Genomic DNA, 27,605 nt, shown 5'->3' with positions numbered 1-27,605 from the left:
GGAAATACTAGAAAACCACAACAAAGATTTAAAAAAAATCACCCCTCCCCAATAGTGGTAGTAGCCACAATTACCATTTTGGTAAATAGCCTGTCATACATTTTAAGCTACATGCAGGCATGTGGCATTGTCCAACTCCATTGGGCACAATTCATATTGTATTCTGAGGGACTGTGTAGTTGTCCAGTGCACAATCTGGGCAACTGTGTATGGTAACCCCAGATGTGTATATGTCCGTTGGTGTTCATTCTTTACAGAAATGACACAAACTACACAAGCTGTTTGAAAAGCTACATTTCTCACTAATAAATACTGTGATACTGTGATCATCTTTTGTGCTAACAAATATCTCATTTTAAATGTTTTTAAAATAAGAATTTAAATTATTGGGTTATTTTCCATTTTATTCCATTGAAAAGAATACCACGATGAACATGCTTTTGGGGCATTTGTCTATTTAAGTTTTTCGGATAAATTCTAGGAGTTCTGAGCAACAGGCTATTTGATGTTTGAGACTTTTGATACACAAACTGCCAAATTGTCCTCTAGGAAAGTTCCACCAATACTGCAGGAAAGAAAGAGGCCAGTGTAAGTTTGATACAACTGTGGGAGGAGGAAGAGGAGAGGGACTGATGGGATATTTGACTCACTAGTGGTTTGTAGGGGATGCTTTCTCTTTAGGAGGTAGAGAGAGGAAGAGTTTATTAATGAGGGCTCAGCCTCCTGGCCTATAGCAATAAAGCCACAGCATCCTGGCTTCGACTTTATATTCTGCCCTGAATCTCTATTTGACTTTGATCAAGTCATTTCCATCTCTGCAGCCTAGTTTCTCTACCTGTAAACTAGCAAGACTGGACTAAATTAAGATCATCTTGTGATTGATTGGTAATGCCTGCCACAGAGGGCTGTGTTGAGATTCCACACCGTCTAGACTTGGCAGAAAAGAGTGCTGTAATCAATTAATGATGTCTGCCATGGGTGTAGGGACTGAGGTTATGGCACCTTTGCCATATGTTAGCGATTCCAGGACTGAGGGCTCTTATAGACCATAAAAGCTCTGAAAAGGCAAGGAACTTTTTCTAATATCTTGTCCCTCATGGATGTCTAGATTTCAAGGAATGCTTCATCGTGTTAGCCAAGTGCTCCCACTTTAGTCTGTCTCATTCTGAGTGTACTGCAATGAAGCTAAGAGGCAAATGACATTCAGTTTCTGTCTCTCGACCCTAATCTGCCTCTCATGACATCGTTTTCAGCCTGCAGAGGGAGGACTGGGGATTTCCTGCGATTTCTGTATTCCATTCAGTTTTTATCATTTTAAGGTTCATGCGTTTCTAATTGTTATGAATACCATGGCAAAATTAATAGTTCTATGGTTGGTTTATTACATTTAGTAAAATTATGTGCATGCAGTGTTTGCCAAGAGAAGACGCGGCAGGCTCCTTAATCATGTAAAGATGATAATTTAGTTGTTACACTTGTTGAAATGATGGGATTAATTTTTTAAAAGTTTGCAAACTGGAGGAGAATTGTAGAACATTAATTTAGTTAGACAAGCAAGCCGACAACTGACAAATCCTTTCAGCCAAACCCGGTAATGGAGATGCTACGGACCCAGTGGGGAGGAGACTCATCAAGGAGGCATAGGCACATTCAAGGAATTGGGAATGTGATGATGGAGAGTGCTGTGTGACTTTGGGGGAGCCACTTTCCCTCTCTGGGCCTTTGATTGTTTTCTATAAAATGAGATTAGATATGTGGTTTTCAAATCATATCCTTCAGAAGCTCTAGAGTTTCAGAACATGTCTTGGGGGCTAAAAGAAAGGCAGATGGATGAAGCTTCAGTAGAGTGAGTATCATTTTGGAGGAGCCTGTCCACATTCCTTTTTGGGATGATAGCACCTTGGTTTTTACCTTGGACAATCTCTCTTCCCTCTTTGTCATCAGTCCATGTCATTCTGGAGGGGTTAACCAGCCCCTGGCTCCAGAGGGTGGCCAGTGACTCAGGATTGGCCAGTGAGATCAGCATATTGACCTGGCTACAGTGATTTCTTTGGAGCAATGACATGACTCAAGTCTGATCAATTAGAGCCAATGAACCTTTTTCCTGGTACCTTTGCTGGAACTTCAGAATGAGTCTCTTTTTCCTTTGGGGTGGTCGAGCCAGGGGGAGGGGGACTAGAGCTTTGGAGGCCATCTTGGTCATCATTTGGGGGAAAAGCCTGTCTGAGAATGCAGCCAACGCAAGGGAAAGTAGAACCAAAATACAAGACAGATTCCCCATGTCACCCTTTCAACTCCTGGATCCAGCCATACCTGATGTCTTGAAATTCTTAGTTATACGAACTTATACCTTTCTTGTTTTTGGCCTCAGCAACTTTGAATTGAGTTTCTGTATCTTACTACTCAGAGTTCCAACTAATGTGGACTTCAACTGGGGCCGAGCTGTTTTTATCCATTTTATACTTTGGAATTTCATTTAAACATTTTGTTTGAACAAAGGATTCTGTTGTTAAAAAGTAGGACTAAGACTAGATGATTCCTAAGGGCCCCTTTAGCTGTGACATCCTGTGTCTCCACGGATGACAGCTCAGGTGTGTGTGTCCACAGGTGAATGAATTGGGTGCAGGCACATGCAGAGGACAGAGGCTGACTCTAGGTCAGGTTCACGGAGAAGGCACCATTTGGAGTGAATCTTGAAGGATTAGGAAGCATTCTCCAGTGGGAAGGAGCAAGCAAATGGGATTCCAGGCAGAGGGAACAGCCTGTGCAGATGGTCTGGAGGTTTAAAGACAGGAAGGACTTTGGGGAAGACTGGAGAATCTGGTGGGGCTAAAGTAGACATTTGTGGGTGGTGAGAGAGAGGAGGCTTGAAGAAGTGAGATGAAAAAGAAAAAGGAGGCCCCCCCATTAAGGGCCTTGAATGTCAGCACAAGGAGATGGACTGAGATTGGCAGGCAGTGGGCAGCCATGGTATGTTCTTGAGGAGGAGAGAAGCAGGAGAGAAGCAGGAGCCACTGAGGGCTAGGGGCTGGGAACAGGACAGACTGTGGAAGGGAAATCAGTCTTCCTGGGTGTCTAAGCCCGAGACTTCTGATCCTTCTGTCTGAGGCAGGAGGCGAGGAGGGACCCCACGTCCCACTGCCTGCATTCCAGAGCTGGCTGGGCCTCACCGTTCCCAGCCCTGGAATCTGGGCCCTATTTTGAGGAGGGAACCCTGGGAAGCTGCTGGGTGGAAACTGAGAGGGAAGAGAAGGAATTCTCGGCTCTGTTGGCTCCATTTAGCTGGGGGTGATTTACAGGGATGTTGTCCTGGTTCCCAGGGAAAATCAATCGTTCCCCATCACACTGGGGACTTTGAAAATTCTTACACGTTTCGAGGGGGCTTGGTGGTCCCTTTCCCCAAATCCAACCACATGAGCCACATGATATTCCCTTTCCAGAATTTCCCTTTTCTTTTACCCTCACTGTTCCATCTTCCCGGATCACCCTTCCCAACTTTTTCTTGCCTGAGGGTAATGGTAACAATAATACAGGCAGGAGAACCTGGGGCCACAACAGCCGTAAACCTGTGTTGCACGCCTACTATGCGCAGGGCTAAATGCTCCCTGGGCACTTTCTCACAAAATTCTCTCAATAGTTGGAAAAGGTAGAGACTTTTAATAGTCTGAGTTTAGAGAGAAGGAGGCCCAGAGAGGTGAAGTCGTTTGCCTAATAAGGTCTAACTCTGGGAAGAGGAGGAGGAGGTGGGATTTCAACCTAGGGCTGTCTGGGATGGGGCAGGTCTTGGGTTTGGGGAAGACTGGCTGGGAATCTGGGAAAAGGCGAGGAGTGAGAGGAAGGGAGCGATGATACACAGAGGGGAGGGGAGGGGAAGAGGAGGAGAGAGAAACGGAGTCGGAGTTGTGGCTTGGCAGTCCCGATTGAGAGATTTCTGGAAGACGCAGCAGAACCATTTGCAATACCTGGCCGTGAGGTTCCAGGTCCAGAGCAAAAGGAAAAGATCGAGGCAGGAGAGGGAAGACATGGGGGCTCTGTGTTAGGAGGGAGGTGAGTGGGGGACCCACCATAGGTGAGAGATGGGGTACAGTGAGCCAGAGCCCCTGGGGGCCCCAGCCTGGGCAGAGGCGGAGGGCGTGGGGCTTGTCAGGGATAGATGGAAGGCCAGCCCTGGCTGCTCTGGCCTCTGAGCCTCCCTGTTTATGTCATCAACCAGAGAGGGACCACGGAACTACAGGAGCTTTTGCCCACTCACCTTGACCAAAGTGCAGCTTCTAATGCAGAGAAGTTGCAAGGCAGGGAGATCAGGTTGTTGGGGAAAAACTACTTCATTGAAAAAAAACAGCCATTAATTTGCAAGGCAGCATGGGTAGTGTGGTCTGGGTACCAGGCAAAGCCAAACATGTTCTGCCTTCAACTCTGTCCACGTGTCTCTGTGATGGCGCTCTGAGCTCGCTGGGAGGTGCTGTCCAAACCTCCAAGTCACCATTGGAGGTTCTTTGGGCTGGGAGGTGGGGTGCATGTGACCACCCCTACCCCGATGGGCACAGACACACAGGGTGACTCACAACCAGTGCTGTGACTGGAAAGCGAGTGCTAACCCCATTTCACAGATGAAGAAACTGAGGCTCAGACCAGGCAGGTTGGAATCTGAACGTGGGGAGGCCTCTCACGCTGCCCTCTTGCTTCTTCCAGGGCCTGAGAACTCTGGCTCCTGGTTTAACCATGGTGGTGGGTGTTTGGTTGGTTGAGAAGGACCCCCGTTTCCCACTGTCCCCCCTACCAGCCCTTTGTGGGTCCCCACCCCAGGTACAGTTTGAGGTCTGAGAGTTTAGATGCTGCTGTGGCCAGTGCCTCCAGGGGACCTCAGTCAGCGTGTGCCCTCAGACCCTGCCTCTTGCTTACTGGGATCCCAGAGCTGCAAGCCACCAGTGAGATGGGGAGAGAGGGGGAGGCCGAGAGAAGAGGGGGAAAGTGTGGGAGAGTCTGGCACTTAATTCACAAGAAAAGCAAATGGAATTACACCCATAAACAACTGATATGGTAATAATAACAATAATAATAATAGTAATAATGGCAGCCAGGCAGTCTCGAGCACTGTGCATGTAGCAGGAGCTTTTTAAAAAATTTTTTTAATGAAGTATAGTCAGTTTACAATGTTGTGTCAATTTCTGGTATACAGCACAATGCTTCAGTCATACACGAATACACATATATTTGTTTTCATATTCTTTTTCACCATAAGCTACTATAAGATACCGAATATAGCTCCCTGTGCTGTACAGTATAAACTAGTTTTAGCAGGAGCTTTTCATGGATTATCTTACTGAATCCAGACTCAAGCCCTAGGAGGCAGTACTTTTATGATCCCCATTTTACAGTTAGGGAAACTGAGGTTTAGGAAGCTGAAGAGAAGGGCCTAGATTCCGGCCCTGCTTACTGATCACCCTACACTGTGCAAGCCCCTCCTCCGGGGGCAGGGGTGTGGCCGACACGACCTCTCCCGCTGTCCTGTCTGCAGACCCTCTGTGCACCTGCGCCACGTGGGCCCAGAGCTGACTGGTGACCAGCGGCACATGTCTCTCCCCTTTTCTGAGGCACCTGTGGCTTCCAGGGATACAGTGTCACTTCAGACAAGGTGAGCTGGGCCAGGTGGCTCCCCTCCCTAGGGTGTGGCTTCCTCCCAGATCTGGGCTGCTTTCTCAGCAGCAAGAACAGGGAACAAGGCCTGTGCTTCTGCACTGTGCCCTGCACAGAGCCAGGTCCTGGCTGCGTTATCTCATCTAATCTCATATCACCCCAGTGATATAAGACCAGTGTCCCCATAAACTAAGGCTCAGAGAGGTCAAATGACCTACTCAAAGACACACAGCAAAGAGCAACAGGGCTGAGGCATAAACGAGTCTCTCCCTCCCTCAGTCTCTACCCCTTAGGGATCTGCCGAGTGGGGCTCCTGCCCCAGGCCGGATGTGAGTGACACGAGTGAACAGATCCGGCAGCTCTTACATAACACGTCCTCACCCAGCCTGGCCCAGATCAAACGCGTGAGATTTATGCCGAAACAAGCCACAGTGTGTGTTTAATCCTGAGGCTGTGATGACCACAGCTTCAGCCTGATTTATGAGGCTGTCATATTTTTATATGAAAATCACTACCTGCACATATTCTGGTCCCCCTGGTGGGGATGGAGTCGAGCCCCCTGCTTGAGATGCACAGAAGGGAAGGGGAGTCCCAGTTTCTGGCCTCTGGGGATTGCAGCCAGAGCTGCCCGGGGATGGCGACGCACACACTCATGCCTTCACGCACAGGTGCACACACTGCAGGCGTGCCTGCGTGCACACACACGTGCACATGTCACGGTCATGCCCCCATGTGCATACATGTGTACACCCCCCATGTGCACAGGGATGCACCCAGTCACTCACGGACAACCATGCACCACCCAGCCTTGGTGTGTGTGCACGTTTGTGCAAACCCCAGCAAGCATATGCAGCAGGCGCACCGACACGTACACACACCAGTGCCCTCATACACATGTGTCCACACCGCAAGCTGCTCACATGCACACTTCTGGGGCACAAGCATATAAATGTACACACATACTCCATGGACACACTCATGTACATGTACAATTTAATGCCAGGCCTGCAGGTGTGGAGGAGGCTGAGTGAGAAGATACAGGGAGCTTGGTTCGAATCCTTGGTTCGCATCCTAGCTGTATGGCTTTGGGTAGATATTTAACTCTCTGGGCCTCAGTTTTCCCATCTGTCCAAAGGGTCATATGAGAGCCAGCTCTCAGAGTGTCTGTAGGTTGAGGGAGGCAACATTAGGAAAGAGCCAAGCACGAGATGGGCTTAGGAACTGGTGGCTCTTAGAACCAGTGGCCGGATCTGCAGGAACCCTGAGTCTGGATGGTGTTGCTGTTTCTCAGCTTTGTTCTTTGGGCCTGATCAGTTCCTTCTCCTCTGCTCCCATATGCACCCCGCACTGCAGCTCTCTGCAAATATTTATAGTACCCTTTCAGGCCTTCAGGGTTTTAACCTTGCTGTTCCCACTGCTTTAAATGCCCTTCCCCTATGTCGCTCTGGAAAACTCCTACTCACTCTGCAAAACCCAGCCTAGGAGTCCTCCCCTCAAGAAGGTCCTCCATGAACACATCCCCCTTCCATGCATGCCTACAGGTACCTGTTCATTTGCCTACCAGCCCCCCGTCAGTCTCCAGTGACTGGTATGCAGTGACTGCTCACCCAGGCAAACACTTAATAAGAGATTAGTAAATGAATTTCCTACTCTCAGGACAGTGCTCTTTTCCCATCACCAAATTATAGGACTAATGATAACAATGATGGCTGACACCAGCTGCTTCATGACAGGCCCTGTGCTAAACACCACACTTCCTGCTCCCACCAGCTCCATGGGGCAGGAACTGTTATTAACCCATTTTACAGATAAGCAAGGTGAGGCACGGAGAGATGAGATGGCAGTGAGGAGATGAGCCCAATACCTGCTGGACAGCAGTGTTTGAGTCTTAGCTGCATCCCATGGCGGATGCACAGATCAGTGAGTGGGTGAGTGAGTGAAGGAATGAATGAAAGAATGACAGGCTGAATGGATGAATGAAGTGAAGAAAGGCAGACGTGGCTCCCTCTCCAGCCAGGTGGCTGAAGGGGCCCTGGGAAGCCTTCACTTTCAGATGGGCTCCATCCACCCCCAATCCCCAGCCTCCTTCGTGTTGTCTCGATGCCAGGGGTCCCGGGGCCGTGGCATCCTTGGGGAGGGCCCTGTGGTCTGAGCCCTGGCAGCCACATTGCCCCACAAAGAAGGACCAGCCAGGCATCGCCCCAATGCCCAGCCCTCCTGTAGCCAATGGATGGGACTCATCCGCTGTGAGCTAAGACCCTCTTGGCCACTGCAGCCTCCTCTCGATCTGCAGAGAGAGGAGAGCCGGTCAGCAGGGGCCTCCTGCTGTGACGTTGGCCCATAATTCACACGGGGAGGGCGTCCGGGGTGTTTTGACTACACTCATAAGCTCCAGAATTTGGGTCTGTGAGTGCCGTCCTGACAGATAAATGGGTTGAAATTCAATTGTCTGTGACAAGAGGGCCGATTTCCCCGACTGCTTTCCAATGGGTTCTGCACGGCTCACGGGAGGGAGAAGTGGGAGGCCCAGGCTTGCCGTACCCGGCTTCTGGCCAGCTGCCTGCCTGGGGGCCTCCCCCAGCCCTGGCCACGCTCCCCAGCCCCGGCCACGCTCCCCAGCCCCCAGCTAGAGGCCAGTGCAGGCCCCCCCTGCGTGCGTGTGCAGAAGGTGGCGGGGGACAGGCGAAGGGGCTGTGCTGAGAGACTCCATCCACGGCGACCTGGTGGCTGCCTTGCTGTGTGATCTTTGACAAATCTCCTTCCCTCTCTGGGCTTCAGTCTATTTGAAAATGTGAGGATTCATTGTCTCTCTTTTTTCCCCTCCCCTTCTTTTTACGCCCTTCCCCTCCCTCCCCCTCTCCTTTCCACTTTCTCTGCAGACCTTTATGAAACCCCTACGTGTCATATGCTGTGCTGGGTGCTAACAGTGTGGTAAGACTTACAAGGGCCCTAGTCCTCAAGGCAATACATTCATACATTCATTCATTCAACAAATATTTATTCAAGGTCAACAGTGCCTGGAGCGGGACCTTGCCCTCCTGGAGCTCCCGGTTCAGGGGGCGACATTAATCAAATCAACCCACCAGTGCAATCACCATGCCAAAGTGTGCTGGATGGCTATAAAGCGAAAACTGAAGAGGAAAGGCTTGGATGCAAGAGAAAAGTGGGGAGTCTCACCTGGAGGGGGCAGTCAGGGAAGCTTGCAGAGGAGGGGCATTTAGGTTGAGCGGCCGTGGGTGAGTTTGGGGTGAGGAGCATCCTGGGAGGAGGGGCAGCCCGCGCAGAGGCCTGGACCACGAGACTCCGAGGGGTGCCGTGGCTGTTCCAGGATTTCTAGGGGTGAGGGAGTCTCCTTCTCTGCCTCCTCGGCTGCCTCAGCCTGTCCCCTGCTGGCCTGGACCTTGGTCCACCCGAGAAGATGCCCCACTTCAGCGTGGTAGGAAGATGCAACCGGTCTTGCTGACTTCCTCCTTGAATACTCTCTCCCTGTCATATCTCAGAATGCTACAAATACCTCAGGTAGTAAAACAAATAACACAGGAAGCAAAAGGTAGGCGTGGGGCACAGTGCAGGGAGAGGCCTGGGGGAGGTCCCATGGGGCTGCAGGGGGCGGGGTGAGGAGGCTGGGGGATAGGGCCTGCCTATGACTGGGCGTTCTGCCCACTGGGGCCTCAGTTTCTGCATCTGTGAAATGGGAGCAGGGCTGACCAGATGGTTCCTTTCACCTTCAGGAATCCATGATTGCTGAGTAGGTTTAAAAGATTCCTGACATTTTTGATTTCTAGAAGCAGCTGAGGGGAGGAGGGGCTTTGAGCCGAGCCTCGGATTCACATAAGCCCTGATCTGAATCCCAGCTCTGCCTCTCCCAGGCTGGTTGGCCAAGCTACTCCAAGCCCTTGTTTATGGCCAAGCCTCAGTTTGCCTCATCTGAGAAATGGGCACAGTCTACCAACCATGATGGGTCATTATGAAGCTTAAACAAAAGGACACAGTGTTTGCCAAAGGATGGTCTGCATTTCACCAGTGAGTAAGACAGGAGATGAGCTAAGGTTTTTGTTTTTATTTCATATTTATGTATTTGTTTTAATATATATTGGACGCAGATCTAATAATCACATCCTACCAGTGGTTTCACAGATGTTGTTGCTTCATATGAGACTGAGGTTGAAAAAAGCAAGATAATTTTTAAAAAGACGAATAAATAGCTGGGAGAGGTATTCGAGGAAGGCAGCAATGGGGAGATAGCCCAAGTTCGTTCAGGTTGTGAGGACGCTCATGAAAGTACTTAGCATTGTGTAGGGGGCTTAGCAACGGCCCCAGGGTGGTCCGTGGCTGTGATGTGATAAAGATCATGATGATGCGTGGTGATGGTGAGGATGAGGACGGTGATGATGATGAAGATGGTGATGATGAGGACAGTGATGATGACAATTTCTGTTGTTCAGGTGACCAACTCTTGTGCTACTGGGGAAGTGCTTTGGTTAGATTGCTGTGTGGCCTCAGGCCAGGCTCTTCCCCTCTCTGAGCTGGGACTCACCCGCCTGGAGAGCTTGGTGGATGACGATGCCCTACAATTGCTTACGGCTGCTGAGCCTGCTTGTTTTGCTGAGGCCCCTAATGTTAAGTCTTTGATGAGGCCACCTCTGTCCCCGAGCTCTCGGGAAACTTCTGGTGTAAATAGCCAGGCAGAGCCCAACCACCGGAGCATATGATTGAAGCCTGGCAGGGCCTGGCCTCTGCCTCCCGGCCAGAGGTGACACAGACACCGCAGTGCTTCTGCCAAACCCTGTGATTTATGTACCTGCCCTGAAGGCCACAATGTTTGCACTTTTTCAGCTTGGGAGGCAGGGAGGCCAGGAGGGTACCGGGAAGGGGGTGTTTAATGAGGCAGGTAAATATTAGGTGAGCAGTGGTGATGGCCACAGGCCGGGGGCTGGGCGGAGGGCGTCTCCTGGCTGGGAAGCCTAAGGGAGGGGCCCTGACTGTGTCTGGGGCCTTCGGTGGCTGCTTCACAGCCCAGTCCCTGACTCCAGAGCATGTGTCTAAGCAAGGAATCACCTAAGATGGGCAAGACTAACCCTCAAACAGCTTTGCCTGAACCAAATTCACATCTTGTCTTCCTTCTCCAAGGAGCAGCTGGAATGGCTCCCCAGGAAGGAGGCCAGGACTAAGGGTCAGGGTCTTGGATTCAAATTCTGCTTCCCCTTCTGGGTGACACTGGGCACCTTATCCTGCAACTCTGAACCTCAGTTTCCTCTTCTGTAAACTGAAGTGAATCACATGCAGCTGAGAGTCTAGAGGGGGAGCCAGACTAGGATGTGGGTGACGGCACTTGGCAAGAACAGTGCATGGCAAGGACGAGGCCGGCAAGTCCTCTTGCAAAGTCAACAGCAGGTGCTCACTCACGTCAGCTCCTGCCTGGTCTTGAGGCTTGAGAAATACCTCTCAAGGGTCCTCAAGAAGAGGCCAAGATATGATGTATCTGCAAGAAAGGGCACCCCAGGCAGAGGGAACAGCATAAGGAAGGCCTGGAACAGCATGTGGTCAGAATCTGGGCACGGTCAGGAAACCATGACAAGTCTGGGTGACAGGGAGCAGTGCAGGCGGTGAGGCTGAGGAGGCTAGAGCGAGGGGTGGGGCAGGATGGGGGTTGGGGGCACAATCAGATTAGAGCTTGCTTTCTCTTCCGCTTTTGTGTTTAATGCCTTTATACGTGACCCACGTGTGTAATTTTATACACCTGCATAAATGTCATGTCACCGATGCGTTTCTTTAGTGCTGACAGTTTTATTTCCTTTCTTTCTCTTCCTTTGGCTTCCTTCTCCCCTCCTCCCATCCCAGACCACCCTCCCAACCGGATTAACCCCCTAGTTAACAACCTAGTCTTAATTCTTCCGCAATTGTCACACGGGTCCCCAGGCCCCTGTCATCATAATCAGATAGGTACAAATACACATGTGAGGCTTTGTGATTGGTTTCCTTTTACAACAACTGGATCGGATTGCAATCCTCGTGTTTCTCCCTCCAAAAGTCTCCTGGTCCCCCCTGAGCTGAGGGGTGTAGCTCTGGTCCCTTTTGTCGAGGGCTGCGTAATATTCTGTGGCATGGACGCAGCCTCGTGGACCCACCGTTTCCCGGCTGGAGGACATTAGTTTAGTTTTGCCTGTCTGTTTTTTTTTTTTTTTTCTTTTTTTGCCACCACAAATGATGCTGCAAAAAACATTCTCAAGCACGCGGCCTTAAGTGCTGTGCAGTTATTTCTGTGGGAGAGACTCCCAGGAGGGGGATTTGCTGGGCCCCAAGGTAGACTTTACATTTGCAGGGATAGAACACGATTACTTTCCTAAAAGGCTGTAACACTTTACATTTTTCGGCAGTGAGGATTGAGAGGGTATTTTCTCCCCAGTCTAGTGGGAGTCAGGGATTTGGGTTTTCCCAGGCTTTCTCTGGATTCAGAGGCGGGAGGAGGTTACAGGCAAGATGCACTGATTCAGTTGATTATTTGACTGATATCTGCCAGGCTGTGAACTCTGTGAGGGTGGAGTCCGGTCTGTCTTGTTCAGCGCTGGATCCATCAGGAGTGGGATACACAGAGGCGGTGCTCAGTGGACCCGAGTGAGAGGAGAGGTGGGTGGACGGTGGTGGATGGGTGGGTGGGTGAAAGGGTGGGATGGTGAATGTGCGAGTGAATCAATGGAAGGAGCAAGTCCTAACTCCTCCCCTCACATTCTGGCCTCAGCCCCTCTACTCAGCAGCCCCGAGGGGTCGTCCCCAAAGGGCCAGGCAGCTCCAGCCTCCTCCTGCCTCCTCTGCCCTCTTAGAGGTGTGCGCTGGGGGGAAGTGTGGCTGCGGAATGAGACCCACGTTCTCCTTCTGCCTCTGATGCTTCCTAGCCTCGGTGTCCTCGTCTGATTCTGGGTTTGGATCTGCCCGTGCAAGGATGCCCTGAGGAACCGCGAGGCTGCTGTGCTCTGGTAAGAGATGTTATCATCCCTTACCTGACCCACAGGGGGTCATTCTCACCCACCCGCAGGGTTTTGAATCTGGCTCTGTGAAGCTCTCATCTCTACTACGATCCCACAGGACCTACCAATGAGCCCACGACTCCCCACTCCACTCCCAGCCTTTCTCCTGGACCCCAGACTCACCCCGCCTCCACCTGCTCTCATCACCCTCACCTCTGACCTTGTCTCTTGTGTTTTTGCTTTCCTCCCAATCTCAACACCCAAGCATCACTTCTCTGACTGCCGTTGGCTGCCCTGTGCAGCCTGGGAACTCAGGATAACACGTGGAGGGAGGAACGCTGTCCTGTATGTCAACCCAGCTCCATTCAACACGGAACCTGAGCGTTTTTCAGCCTTTGTTCCGTGTGGCCCAAGGGAGGGATGGATGAGTAGGGGCTCATGAAGCTCAGTGTGAAACAGATTTGTCTGGACCTGAAATACAGAGCAAGCTCCCTGTCACTGGAGGCATGCAAGGAGATTCTAGACAAATCATTGACATGGCTCCTGGCAACAGTGAAGGGGTTTGACCAGGGGATTTTTAAGGCCCTCCTCAGCTCTGGGTGCCCAGGACTGCTGGCTGGACCCTGGCCAGGATCTCCTTGCTTGGAATTGCCCCGAGCTCGTTTGTGTTCAGGCTTCCTCACTCCCAGCGTGTCACACTGGCTTCTGGCTCCTCAAAACTGTCGGCTTCTGCCAGGCAGCCCCCATCATTGGCTAGAAGGGCCCCCTCCCTGCCTGCCTCCTCCTGGGCCTGTCCTGTTTGTGAGGCTGTTGTCTGGGATTGCCGGGGCAACGCTGGATCCGGGCCGCCGCTCTGAGCCCCTCGACTTTTGGCCCTTTCCACGCTCTTTGCACCCAGCAGCTGCTCCTGTCTCCTGTCTGGGCGGGTCCCTGCGGTAGAAACCCATCGATGCAGGCATTTGCAAGCCCACCAGAGCTCCGTGGTTTCCTTCCTGGCTGTGTAGGGTAGAGTCAAAACCCAGGCTCTGCAGCTGGCTGTCTGGGTTCAAAACCTGCTGCATCTGCTGCTCCTTAATCTTCCCCATGGAGATGCTCGGTCCTCTCTGCATCCATCAGAATATGACAATGCTTTGGCCTCTGGGAGGGAACCTGGATGGGCCTGGGTGATGAAGACGACCTCTCTGATGAGGGGACCGAGCCCACCGTGCCTGGACTGACGTTGCCTCCCCAGTGGGTTCCTCTTTGGTTCCTGGCAGAAACCTGGGCATCCATGGTGACTGATGGGACCACTTATTCCCCGAGATCCCCAGCGTCCCGGTCATTCCTCTCCCGTCCGTCACCTGACTCTGGGCCTGAAGTGGGGCAGGCGTCCCCGAGGCCTTGTCCTTCTGAGGCTCCTCTTCCTCCTGGACCTGGTGGGAGCCAGCGTCCCCTCCCCTCCCCTCAGCGAGACAGAGAGGCTTCTGACGAGCCCAGAGCCCCGGATTGGTAGGTGAGGACACGGACACCGCCCCAGTTTACTGAAATTTCACTGTTTAGCTTTAGATGGCTCACATCCCTTCTCTGGGCCTGGTTTCCCATCAAATCAGTGATTTTAGAGAAGATGAAATCTTAGATGAAAGGGCACGCACGAGAGAGGGGTAGACCAGGACACGGGTGGGGGTCTAGAAAATTCTTCCACGCAGATGAAGGCAAGGGCCGGGGCTGGCAAAGAGAGAGGCTGAGCGGGCAGGATTTAGAATCCCCTCACCAGGCCTCCTGTCCTCTCAGAACTTGCCACTCCCACTTCCCCTGCCCTCGGGGTCCTGTGCCCTGCTTAGAGCCAGCCGGGTAACGGGTTCTCTGAAGGTGAACAGCTTCTCGGGCTCCGAGAGGCAGGTGGCCGTCTGGGGAGCCAGGAGCGGCCTCTTTCCTAGCAGCCAGTAAAGCAGCACGTTCTGTTTCTGCTGGGAGGGTTCTGACTTCACAGTTTGAGTATTTTGGGAGAGACTGTCTCTCCCACATCTGGATCGGGGCAGGGACCAGCTGTTGCTCCTGTCTCCATGTAGACGCTGTTGTCACGAGTGGGGCTGGATGAGTGCTGGGCGGGGACTGCAGAGGAGGGAGCTCTCTCCCTGGACATCTGGTCTCCTTGTAAGACTCTGGGCTGGGCTGTAGGACCCCGGGGGCTTAGACCCAAGGGCCTAGCTTCGGATTCCAACCCCCACTCGCTCACTGTGGGACCCTGGGGGCACGGCTTTCCCTAACAGCCCTGAGTTCTGGTCTGTAAGTTGAAGGTGATGCGTGGGGCCTGGGAGGGAGCAGGGAAGATAAAGTGAGACCATGCACCAGGATATCCGGGGCCCAGCCACGGCGGGTGCCTTCCTCCCCTGCCCCTGAGGGTTCTGCACACAGAGATGCGACCAGGGCACTTGCACAGGGCGGGGCGGGGCGGGGGAGGCACCTCCCGAACTCCAGCCAGTGGATTTAGTTCTGGGGCATCTTTCCCTGATACATACACTCCCTCTCCAGTTACACATGGAATGGACAGACATCTGGGGTGAGATAGACACAGACACAGATGTGTTCACACCCACTAGCACGTGAGCACCCAGCCTGCCCTAAACACACACACACATACACACACACTCAATCCAGTTCAGCCCAGTGAGTGCATTTTGAGCAGGTCATGCTATGCAATTCTTCCCAACGCTGAGAAAAGCAGATCAGGGCCTCCTGGAGCATCCAGTCTACAGGAGGAGGCACACTCTTCCCTGAACCCCAGACAAAGCACACGGAACAAAATCATTCAGACTGGGGAGGGGCTGTGGTGGAAAAAACCAGGGGGTTGGTGGTAAAGGTCTGTGGCGGGGGCAGGGGTCATCATTAGATGGGGAGGGGGTCAGGGAGACACCCTCCCTCCATCCAAAGCCATATTGAAATCGTGAAGGATGAGAAGGAGCTGGCCATGGGAAGATTGGGGGTGGGGGGGCAGAATGTTCCAGAAGAGCAAACCTCAAGGGCACAGGTCATGAGGAGTGGGGAGATGGTAGAACAGACTGGGCGGAGGTGAGGCAACCAAGGGTCCCACGGCTGGGGTGTTCAGATTTTCTTCTGCATGTGTTGGGGCTGTCGGGGGTGGAGCATAAAACCTTATCAGAGATTGCTCAAAGACCTCCACACCCACCAGGGAACCCCCTCTCCCCGCCGCTGCTCACAGGGATGCACCGCACACGTCCAGGCACGCACACACCATCCGTCCTGGGAACCACACGTGTGCGGTACCCACCTGGGTACATGCCTGCGTGGTACCTGCTGCAGCACCAGGCGTGTGAGCTCTCAGGCAAACACCCAATACACCCCGGGGCACACCCACACCTGGGGCGCACCCCGAGGGCCCCAGGGACGCCATGGCTCCCTCCTGATTTTCAAACTGGAAAAGGAAGAAGCCAGGAATTGAGCTGAACTCCTCAGCAGAGTATCCGGGGAGAGTTTCCTCAACCTAGGTCCTTCCTGGACCACCTTGATGTTGTTCGCCCCATTTATCCCACGTCATTCTTCAAACCAACTTTACATTAACTCACTTAAAAAAGATGTTGGCCTCAGCCTTAGCAACAAGGTTGAAAGTGGTGAGATTTTTAATACATATTAAAACAAAAATTTGAGAATCACCAAAAAATAACAATAAGTTTTTATTTATTTATTTATTTTTTGCCTGTGTGCTGTCTACTACCATCTCTTGGCCACTGGGATGTTTAAACTCATTTTGGGACTCACTGATCCAGTTCAACCATCTTATTTCATGGAGCGAGCCTCAGAGAAGGTCAGTGATTTGCCCAAAGCCACACAGCAAGCACAGCTCAGGTGTCCTGCCTCCCAGGCCTGGGACATCCCTCAAACACGTGGGCATCAGGAGAGGTAAAGCTCCCCCAGGGGTGGGCCCTGCCTGACTCTGAAATGCGAACAGGCTGAGCTTCATAGACGTCGTCTCTGTTCATCCTTGTTCTCATTTTAAAAGTAAGGGAACTGGGGCTCAGAGAGGGAAAGCAACACGCCCGAGGACACACAGCAAGGAAGGGCAGAGCTGGGATTTAAACCCCAGATCTGGATGTCATGCTGCAGAGGGTGTGGCTGAGGATATGTGGACCAGTAGGAGGGACGCTGCTGCCTGGGGTGAGAAATCTGTGGATACAGACCAGCTGGGGGCCTTCAGTTTTGGGGGCCGACCCACCTCCTTGTCTTCCCAGCCTGAAACGTAGATGCTGCTGTGTCTTGCTGCTCTCTGGAATGGACTCAGTTCTCAGGGGCCTGTGCCACGTCTGACGTGCTACATATTTTTAACTCAGAGAAGAATGCCCCAGCCTTTCGGAGCCCCCCGCCCGCCCCGCCGTACCTCCTTGGGACCAGGAATGTGACTTGCTTCCTGCCTTCAGTAGCCTCTGGTTTTCGCCCCAGCCCCAGCAGCCCCATCTTCTCAAGTTGAGACAGCAAAAGGTCTTGGGAATTTTCGTTAAAACTCTTAAACCTGGCTGTGAGCCAAAGGGAAACAGCTCTGAAAAGGCTGACACTGTCTGGGAGATGATAGAAATACGGCATTCCTGCGGCAGGCGGTTCTTGAATTTACAGGGGGTGGCAGGCAGGCCTGTGAGCAACCGGGCCGGCCCTGGTGGGGGCATTTTTGCAGCCAGGAAAACAAGAGAATTCGTAGTGGCCAGCTTTGCAGCTTTTGCTGGGGGCCGGTGCTAATGGGACTTCGTGCATCAGCTCAGCAAATCTCACGAGCTGGATGAGACAGTGGCTAATGTCAGCTGTCCATCATCTCAGATGGAGAAACTGAGGCTCAGAGAGGGGTAGCAACTAGGTGAAGGTCACACAGCCAAAAAGTAGTAGAGCTGGAATATTTGACTCCAGTCTTTACCACTAAGTCACCATGCCGCACACCTGGACACACACTCACCCACTTGTACACACACAGAATCACACTGACACAATACATGCATGTCCACGGACATGTGTACACACATGTTCATACACGCAGTAACTCATACTCACGTCCTAAGACCCGAAACCAAAGTGCTCACCTGGCTCTCTGGAGCAGGGCCAGGACTCTGTCCCCCAGACCCTGAGAGCATGAGCTTCCTTCCGCCCCTTCCGTCCTTCCCTCCCCCAGATGTTTGCTATGACTCCCGCCAGCCAGCCAGATGTGCTCAACACCCCTTGATGTCTCTGAGACCCAGAGGCTGAGGGGGCTGCTTGATTACCCCCAGATGTCTCTATGACACCATGTCTGGCTCCAGGTTTAGAGGACCCAGATGCCCCAAAGGGACCCATAGCCCCTCAGGGTCACCAGGTTCTCATCAGGCAGGGACGAAAGACCAGGGCCTAAGTTTTGTCCTCTGAGTAGGAGCCCTAAGGCTGAGGTCAGCTTGAAGCCACTGTGGGACCTGGGGCTGACCTTCTGCCTCCTCTGAGCCTCAGTTTCCACATCTGTGCAATGGGAATAGCACAGCCAGCTTGGCCGCACAAGGGAGTCATGGGGACTGTTGACACAGAACTGAAAGCAATCTCAAAGATCTCCTAGCTCCCAATTTGCAGAGGGGGAAAGAGACGTGCTGCCAGGCAAGGAGAAAATCGGGCACCAGGTCGCAAATCTTGGCTGGGTAACTTTTTATATTTTGCATAACTAGCTCCTTCAGCAGCAATGTGTAACAGAACACAGGAATGAGAAGATTGTTCTGTCTTCTCGCTAGCAGGCTTGTTCTGACATTTCTTTTCTGCCCCAAGATATTTTTCTCAGGGATTACTGACCAGCAAGATGGAATTTCGCCAAAAATACTCAATTGGCCCCCATACTTACACCCTTGTTATAATGTTTGCCTCTCCCCGTTTTCCCCCAGGCTCTCCCAACCAGATTTGGGATTTCAAGGGCAAAGACACAAGGACCACGGTGCTGTGTGCCGACATGAGAGTGTACCGTGTGCGAGGCCGGCCCTCTCCCCACAAGGAGGCAACAGGGAGGCAGAACATCACAATCTCAAGGCTCCTGTGGGCTCCTGAGTGAGCAGAGATGAGCTCAGATCCTGGTCAAGCCTCTCACCAGCTGAGTTGACCTTGGGCACATCGCTTGAGCTCTCTGAGCCTTGGTTTTCTCATCTGTAAAATGGGGATGATTACGTTTATGAGGCTTAAAAGAAATAACAGACGCACGGTGCTCAGAGAAGCTGGCACAGGAAATTCTTGGCTGGCGTTCGTGGCCTTGGATGCTAAGCCCGTTGTCCAGGGTGACAGGGATGCACTGAGGTAGCCCAGCTCCATTCAAAGGCAAGCGGCCAGGTCAGAGCCCTGGGCGGGCTGACCCATGGCCAGCCCGCCGGGTGATGCATGACATCGTCCTCCAGGCCTCCCCTCTGGAACAGACCAAAGTTCTCAGCAGACGCCACACTTGCCCTTCCTAATATTGCTTCTCAGACAAAGATTCCTGTACTTAGTCCCTGTGCACTTGCTCAGGCTCAGACCTATAAAAAGCTGACCGGGCTGTTATTTTAAGGGCTGTCACTGTGTTTCCCTCAGAGGGTCCCTGCTGGAATTGGCCTCTGGTTCCCATGGCTGGTGACACAGCTCGGAGCCAACTTTTAAGGACAAGGACTAGGTAGCCATTTGCAGCTGCTACCATGGTTGCAGGGGGCGGAGGTAAACTTACACTCTGAGGAGGGGCAGCCCCCCCGGCCCTTTCTCTTTTCCCTCCCTCCTCCTTCAGCAGCCTGCGCACCTACTGTGTGCGTCCTGGGCCTCCCCGCTAATCATGTTACAGACAAGGAAGCCACAGCTCAGAGAGGGACGGCGCTTTCCCCAAGGCCACACAGCACGAGCGAACGTGTCTCCTAGGCTCCCAGCACCGAAACCCCTTCCTGGTTGCCCCACCTCTGCTGCCTCTTTCCTTTCCCACTGCCTCTCGTCCTCTCACAGCTCTTTCTGTTCCGCTTCCTGCATTCTTTTCCTTCCTCCTCCCTTTCCCTTTTCCTCCTCACTTCCGTTCTTTCTCCCGAAGTCTCTTGACCCTGCCTGCTTTTCCTGCTGTGATTATCATCAAAACATGGAAGACTCATCAGGAGAGAGTGATGACACCTAGCAGCGCTTTTGGGCTTTTCCTTAGTTCCAGGGTCGTGAACTAAGACCATCCTGTGTGTAACATCCTCCGACACACTAGGAGGTGGGCATGTTATTTCACCCCTTTACAGGCAAGGATGGGGGACCCAGAGGAGGAAGTCACCTGCTGACGTTGCAAGGGAAGCTGGGGCTAGGGCTGGGGTCTGAATTTTGGTCTGGCTGACAGCAGGGACCCCACACTTTATCTTCCTGTTGTGTTAGATGTGCAGGCACAGCCGCCCCCCCAACACACAAACACGTGGAAAATTAAAGTTTAACTTACAAACCATCCAGTGCACAAAGTTTAAGCAAAAGCTCAATGCATTTTTACAAATGAATGTTGCCTGTGACAAAGCACATTCCCCACACCCTGCAGAGTTCCCTCGTGCTCCCTCCCAGGGGACACCCAGAGTCCACAGTCTTAACCCCAAATTCTGGCCCTAGCCATACCTGGTCTGGAATCCCCACTGTGTCACTTTGAACAAGCTACTTCACCTGTCTGAGCCTCAGTTTCCCAATCTGTACAATGGAGCTATTCCCTGTCAGGGAAGGGACAGAGAAGCTCTGTCCAACAGAAAAATACCCAGAGAAAACTGGGGTTTATTGTTAACATTACTAATATTCCAGAGCCTCGGGGCTCCCCCACTGCCCTCAGTCCTGGAGACAGATGTTCCCCCCAGGCCTCCAGCCCTTCTCTGAGTCCCCAGGCCCCAGCCTGAGAAGACACCTGGAGCCAGGTCCGCCTCTCCAGGGAAATGAGGCACGGTGGCCCCTGACCCCAGCCACTGCCCGACCCCTAGGCCGCAGCCTGCAAAAGGCTAACCCCCTCCCCACCGCCCCGTGGCCCCCCTTGGAGGGCGAGGCTGCCCCCGCCCCGCACCCAGTCATGTATTTTGTATTATAAAATGACTGCCGTCGCCATGGCAACATAAAAGGAGCCGATCTCATTACTGGGGCCCGGACACATTATTTTCTCCAAGGAATTTCTTCTTTTCATTATTTCCCTCCAAAGGTCAGTTATCCTCTCAGGCGGGGCGGGGGGCGAAGGGGGGGGGTCCGCGAAAGGTGAGTCAGATTCATGGCAGAATTCCCCTGGCGGAATTTACAATCATTTTGCCTTTTTCCTCTGCTCTAACACCGGTGGAGAGATTTTCCTGCAGCGAGCGGTTCTCTTTAACCCCTGCAGCCCTGGGAGGCAAGCTGCGTGCGCAGCGGACTGGGCTGTCCCTACTGCGCGGCCCTGGCAATCTCCACCTCTCTCTGTGCCTCCCTCAGATGGTCACCTGAGGCCACCTGACTTTATGTCCTGAGGACAGGGGGATCTGGAATGTGTCCCATTTGCCATGGAGAATTGGGGGAGTGGGGAGGGCACAAAGATCATTTGTTTTTTCTCTTGGTCTTCCTGCTGGGAAAAAACATCTCTTCAAAAGTCAATAATAGTGATAATAATAACCATTCATCTTGCTATTTGGAAATGTCATGGGCTCTGCTGGGTGGTGTAGTTCTGGCTCAGGATTTCTCTTGCTGTTGCTGTCACGGGTTTGGGGCTCTTGTCTCTGAAGTCTTCACTGGAAAGTCTAATTCCAAGGTGGCTCGCTCACAGCTGGCTGGTGGTTGGGGGCTTCGGTACCTCTGGGTCTCCACATGGTTGCTTGAGCATCCTTATGGCATGGTGGTTGGCTTCCCCCAGAAGGAGGGACCCAAGAGAGTGACATGGAATCTACAATGCTTTTGATAACCAAGGCTCATTGTGTCCCCCACATTCTATTGGCCACACAGACTAGCTCTGATTCATTGTGGGAGGGGACTACACAAAGGCATGACTGGCAGAAACCAAGGATTCCTGGGGGCCTTCTTGGAGGCTTGGTACCACACAGTACTACCCTCTTTACATATTTGATGTCATTGAATCTTCAAGATGACTGTTTGAGGCTGATTCCCATTTTACAGAGGAGGAAACCGAGACTTAGAGGAGGAAAGGGACTTGTCCAAGGCTTGGAGACAATCCAGTATGATTCCAGCCCTGGTTTCCTCATCGTACCCATCTCTCGTGGACCCACGACCTCTGTTGGTCAGATTCTGCTGGTCTGGAAGGATTGAGATCTGCTGGGAAGAGTAAACTCGGGGCAGCCTGAGTCTGTGTTGCAGCTGGTCGGGGCAGAGCAGGGCACAGACACTCAACAGGGGAAGCCAGTCAAAACACTTCCCCCGACGAAGCCAGTGAAATAAGTGTGTTTGTAAAACTGACAGCATTTTTGTTGACAGGCAAATGTCTATATCACATGGCAACAAATGGCTGGAAGACGCAAAAACGCAGTCAATCATCAGGAATTTTTTCCCTCCTGTCTTTAAAAAAAGAAAAGCTCTCCCACCACCAAACAGGATGAGTGATGTTTGCAGATCTTTCTCCCTGATCTAGCAAGTTCCTGGGGCGCGGCGTGGAAACCCAGGGGCAGCCCAAGTCTGTTTGAACCAAACACGGAGAGCATGTCGGGGTCTTCTCAGGAAGTGGGGCATTACTGACCTGACGGAGGAAGGGCTGCCCTGAGATGCACTGATGCTTCAGGGGTAAGAGAAAGACCCAGGGATGAGGGATGCAGGACACCCGATCGATTGGAAGCGACTTGTTTTTGGGCTCAGTTTGGCTCCAGGTTGCTGGCTGACTTTGAGACAGACAGCATTCCTCGAGTTCTGATGTGCTCAGAATCTCCTGGAATAGCTGGTCTAGCTGAGAATGCAGAAGCCCAGGCCCAGCCCCGGAGATTCTGATTCAGCTGGCTGTAGCAGGCTGTATTTTTAATACCTGCTTACCACTTCCCAGAGACACTGATGCAGGCGTTTCCGGGGCCACTCTGAAAATCGTGTGGTGTGGAGGAGAGACTCCATGCTCGCTCTTTTCTTGGTCCAGCCCAGAAACTGGTCCTGCTTGTGGGCTTAGCTGGGCTATGTCTCCAGGAGGCCATCTCTGATTCTTGCTCTCATAGGATAGGTCACCCTTGTCAAGATCTTGTGTCTACCCACTTCATTTTTTTCTGGCTCCATCTTTTAGAGCCACACAAGGGATGTCTGATGTTTGCTTCCTCTGCCTGGTATCACTCTTTCACATTTGGGAGCCTTTGGTTCACTCATCCATTCATTCATTTGAGCATCTACTGCATGACAGTGGCTGGGGATACAGCAATGACAGAGATACCCCTGCTCCCGCAGAATCCACAGTGCAGTGGGGGAGATGGAGCAAATGAGCCAAGAGACCAATGAGTGAAGTATCTGGAAGTTGTAAGTGTCTCCAGTGGAATAAATGAGAGGTTTAGATGCAGAATGAGGGGGCAGCTACTTTACACTGGAGGGCTGGTCAGGGAAGACCTCTCGGAGGACAGGACTTTCAGTTTGAGACCCGAAGGTGAGAGGAAGCTGGTTACATGAAAAGTGGAGGAAAGCCATTCCAGGAAGGGAGAACAGCATGTACAAAGGTCCTGGGGCAGGCAAGAGCTAGGCACGTTCAAGGCATGGGCAGAAGGCCAGTGTGGCTGGAGTGGAGTGGGTAAAGAGCAGAGAGCATAGGATGGTCAGGGGTCTGACCACACATGGGCTACCACAGAATTTGGATTGTATTCTGAATCTGACGGAAAGCTTTTGGAGGGGTTAGGCTTAGAGATTAACGAGCTCAAAGGAGACCATTCTTTGGATCAAATATCTTTTGGCAGGTAAAGTAGTATCATTTTACCCATTTCCTGGGAAACTTCCCATAAATGTGAACATTACTATTGAATATGACTTAGAGCTTAGATGCTACCTCCTCCAGGATGCCTTTCTTGATTTTTCTCTGGCAACTTCATGTGCCCCTCCACCAAAGCATTCATGATGGATACACCAGAAGACACCAATGTTTGTGGAATGGTAGGCAACACCCTCTTTGTTGGATGGCACACGCCATGTGGGTTGGCTGTGTTCTTATATACTCAGAGGATACCCGTTGAATGAAGGCTTTAGAGGACAGCCCCCTCTGCCCCCATCATCCCACCCCTGACAGGAGTTTGGCTCATGAAACCCTGGAGCATTGGCTGAGGATGTGTTTAGCTTTGCTATCTGGCTGTTCTTGTAATTTCTCGGATTTAACGTTGGCAGGATACACTCATAAATACTTATACACTTTGGGGGTCCACGCAGGGATTTATGGCACCCTGGCCCCTTTAGGGTGAAAGAACCAGAAGGAACTAGGAAAGGGTTGGGAACAAATGACTCCTGGGGCTTGATTCCTTGGTTGAAAATACAGGATGATGTTTCCCCCGGGAGGGAACGGGGCTGCAGCGCATTTAGTCCCCGATGTGATGTCCCAAGCTTGGTTCACTCTCTACCCATCTGTCTGTCCACCTGCCCATCCACTAGGCAAATACTCCCTGAGCACTGGGCCCAGCACCGCGGACCCAGCCGTGAACACTGCACACACCATCCCTGACCCCAGAGGGCTGACTTTCCACCCAGCACCTACCACGTGCTGGGTATGGCCTGACATGGGTTTCGCGCCTGTTATCACCCACTGTTGGTTTTATTGCCCCACTTTCCAAATACCGTCATGAGAGGTTCTGAGCAGTGAAATCAATTGGCCGAGCTCACTGGTTGATTGAATTGGAATTTGGACCTGGCTTGTTGGATTCTCCTGCCTCCCACCTTTTGTAGAAGGGACAAACCAAGTTGGAGGTTGTCATTCTTCACCCTCTATGGTGACCTGATTCCTGACCTGGGCATCCCTGAGAACAGGACCTGTGTCTCCTCCATCCTGGTTCCCTATAGATCTCACATATTGCCAGCTGGTAGCAAGGGCACTACATAAGGCTGTCAGACAGAACCCATTCCAGTGTCTACCTCTTTTTGCACACTGGTTAACCCACCTCTTCCAGGAAGCCTGCCCTAATTGTCCCAATCACAGAGACCACACCTTCTTTGCTCTGACCCCAAATTGCCCAGATGCTTTGTAGCATCATCTGTATTACCATCCTTTTCTCCTCCTTCCCTTCCCTCCTCCTCTAACTGGCAAATATTAATTAAGCATCTCCTGGGGTAAAAATGTACAGTGGTTAAGGGTATAATCTCTGGATTAGGAATGCCTGGGCTACAGCCCCAGCTCTGCCACTAGGTATGTATCCCTGGACAAGTCTCTTTCCTGCCCTGAGCTTCACTTTCTCCACCTCTAATGTCAGAGGGTTATGCTGAGGATTCAGTAAGATAGAATTTAGAAGTTTCTTCCATTACAACTATTAAAAAACCCCAAACCCTCCCCGAACTCCTTCTGGCTCTTTCCCCATAAAGAGGTGAACCTGGGAGACTTTAGAAGCCAGGAAGAAACTCGCTCTCCCTAGTAGGGCTCCTGATGACTTGCTCAGAGCAGGTGAAGAGCTGAAAACAGTGCCTCTGATTTTATTTATTTATCAGAGGAACTTTACAAGAATGCCGATCACATATTTACTGCTGAGAAGGCATGAAGGCACATGAAGAGATAATTTCATGAGGTGTGTGTCTGAGCCCTCTCTCCTGAGCCCAGGCTCCTCCCCCTGGAAGTCCATGACATTCTTGGGCCACAAACCTCAGGTCCCTAAGAAGTTTTGCTGGATAATTCTTGGTAACTGGCCTCGGCTCCTTAGTATTCCTGCCAGGCCCATTCATTAGGCACTTGTATCAATAATCCAGATTCTTCTTTCAGGGAGTTTTTTGTTTTTTTTTTAATGGTGGTTGAGAATTTGTTCTCATTAAAGCCCTGGGAAACACAAGCTTCGAGACTGGCGTACTCAGCTTACGCAAAACACCGTGAGCGCTAAAATTTGCTTCTTTTTGATTTAGTCTCTTGCTAGCTTGAAGGACTGGATTTTATAACAGGTCAATTTCAGACCATTTGATATTGATATATGAAGATCCTTAGGGATTATTGAATGCATTTTTCATCCAGCTGCGATAGTATCATATAAGGAAAATGGGATTGACTGTTAAGTACAAATTGAAAAAGACATGGTCATTTAAGATAACTCCTTATCTGTATACAAGGAAATAGTATCAGGGAAATAGACCACCAGTTGACAGAAATAAATTTCACCTTAGGTTCCTCCTCCACATGCCTCCTTCACTGCTGTTCACACTCGTCCAGGATTATTCAATTATTCTGAGAGCCCTTTCACGGGGCCCCTGTTAGGGGATGCATCTGCAGGGAGAAGAGAATTCTCTGTTGCTTTATTCTGGAAGGAAGGGTTGGATAGGAGTTGCAGGGACCACTCCTAGAGCAAACTTTGGGAAGTATGGAACAGGACAGCTTCAGCCTGAAATGTGGTAGGTCTCCCCAGGACAGCCCCTGACAGCTTGCTTAGAGCAGGTGAAGAGCTGAGAACAATGATTTCCATGCCCTTCTTTTCAGGTGATATCCAGCCTTGGAAGGTTTCCTGAATTATACACAGAGTGGGTTTGAAGGTTGCTTGGAATATTCCCCAGATTCGCAAATATTCCCTTTGCTGTGGAGGGGCAGCTGGGAACTTGTGTCTGGTCTTCTAGAGGTCAGTGCGTGGACCTATTTCTGCTCCTGCTGGCCCGCCTCTCTGATTCCTGGGGTGGACGGTAAAGGAAGATGGCTGCTGCTTCTCTTTCTGGCATGGAGCTGTCTCCCCTGCAGGGAGGCCAGCTGGGAGATGCTTGCTGTGCTGGGACCCTCCTGGCCTTTGCAGTCCTGAGAAGGACAAGTCTTGGGGCAGGCATCCGCCTTTCCCTCCGGTGAGCAGGGGCCGTGCCCTGGCCTGACTCCCCTCACCCCCACGGGGGAGTCAACATTAGAAATTCCCCAATTCCACTGAAGAAAGGGCTTTCTGAGCCCTAAAGAAAGCCAGATGATCTTCTACCTAAAAGTGAGGCACCCCTAAGGCTCCCTGAGGACCTACCATGTGTCAGACGAGCCACTTCCAGGAGACTCTGAGAATGGTGTGATGAAATTGGACCAGTTCCTTTATAGGCATGACTTTATTGGAACTTGCAGCAAGCCAAGCTTCACCACCCCCATGATACAGCTGAGGAAACTGAGGCTCAAAGACAGAAAAAACTTGAACAAATCACACAGCTATGTTAGTGGAGGAATAAGAATTTAAATCTGGGTTTGTTTGACTCCAAAAGAATCCATCCATCCATCCATCCCTTATCAACTCATTCATTTATCCATCCATCTGTCCTCCCTTCCTTCCTCCCTTCCTCCGTCCCTCCATCTCTTCTTTCCATCCATCCATCCATCCATCCATCCATACATCCATCATAAATCAAGCACGTGCCAGGCAATAACCATCCTTAATCACTATGAGTTATGTCCTAGGGATCAGAAGGGACCCCAGGGATGTTTCCAGGCTTACAGCGTCCAGGGGTCTGACCATCAGTCACCACGACTGGACACTTGGGCCATTCTGGAGGCCCTAGTCTAAGCTTGCCCGCAGGAGACAGGAGGCACCAGGCTGTGGGGTGTCTCCCACCCAGCATGGGGACCAGGCTTGGGCAGCAGAGGCTCCACTTGGAATACGGGGTGTGTGGGGAGTGGGGTGAGGGGAGGCTGGCAGAAGGAGTTTACTCCCCCCTCAACCCTGGAAACCCACAGGCAAACTCTTCACCAGCCTCTAATTCCCTTCTACCTGTCACTACGCTTGGGGCATAGAGGCAATTCTTCCTGCGGCTCATGAATCACAGCACCCTGTTACTAATAAAATGCAGCCTCTCGCGGAGATGGGGCCCCAGAGCTGGGGCCAGAGGGGCCAGTCGTCAGAGGGGCTGGTCTGTGCCGTGCAGGCCATGTCGAGGACGGGTGGGCCAGGACCCCAATCAACAGCGGCGTCTGTCTATACATCCACCTGTATAATGGGCTGC

Source organism: Camelus bactrianus, chromosome 32 (assembly GCF_048773025.1).
Source record: "Camelus bactrianus isolate YW-2024 breed Bactrian camel chromosome 32, ASM4877302v1, whole genome shotgun sequence".
In the NCBI taxonomy this organism is placed as follows: domain Eukaryota; kingdom Metazoa; phylum Chordata; class Mammalia; order Artiodactyla; family Camelidae; genus Camelus; species Camelus bactrianus.
Note: the sequence above shows the minus strand (reverse complement) of the source record.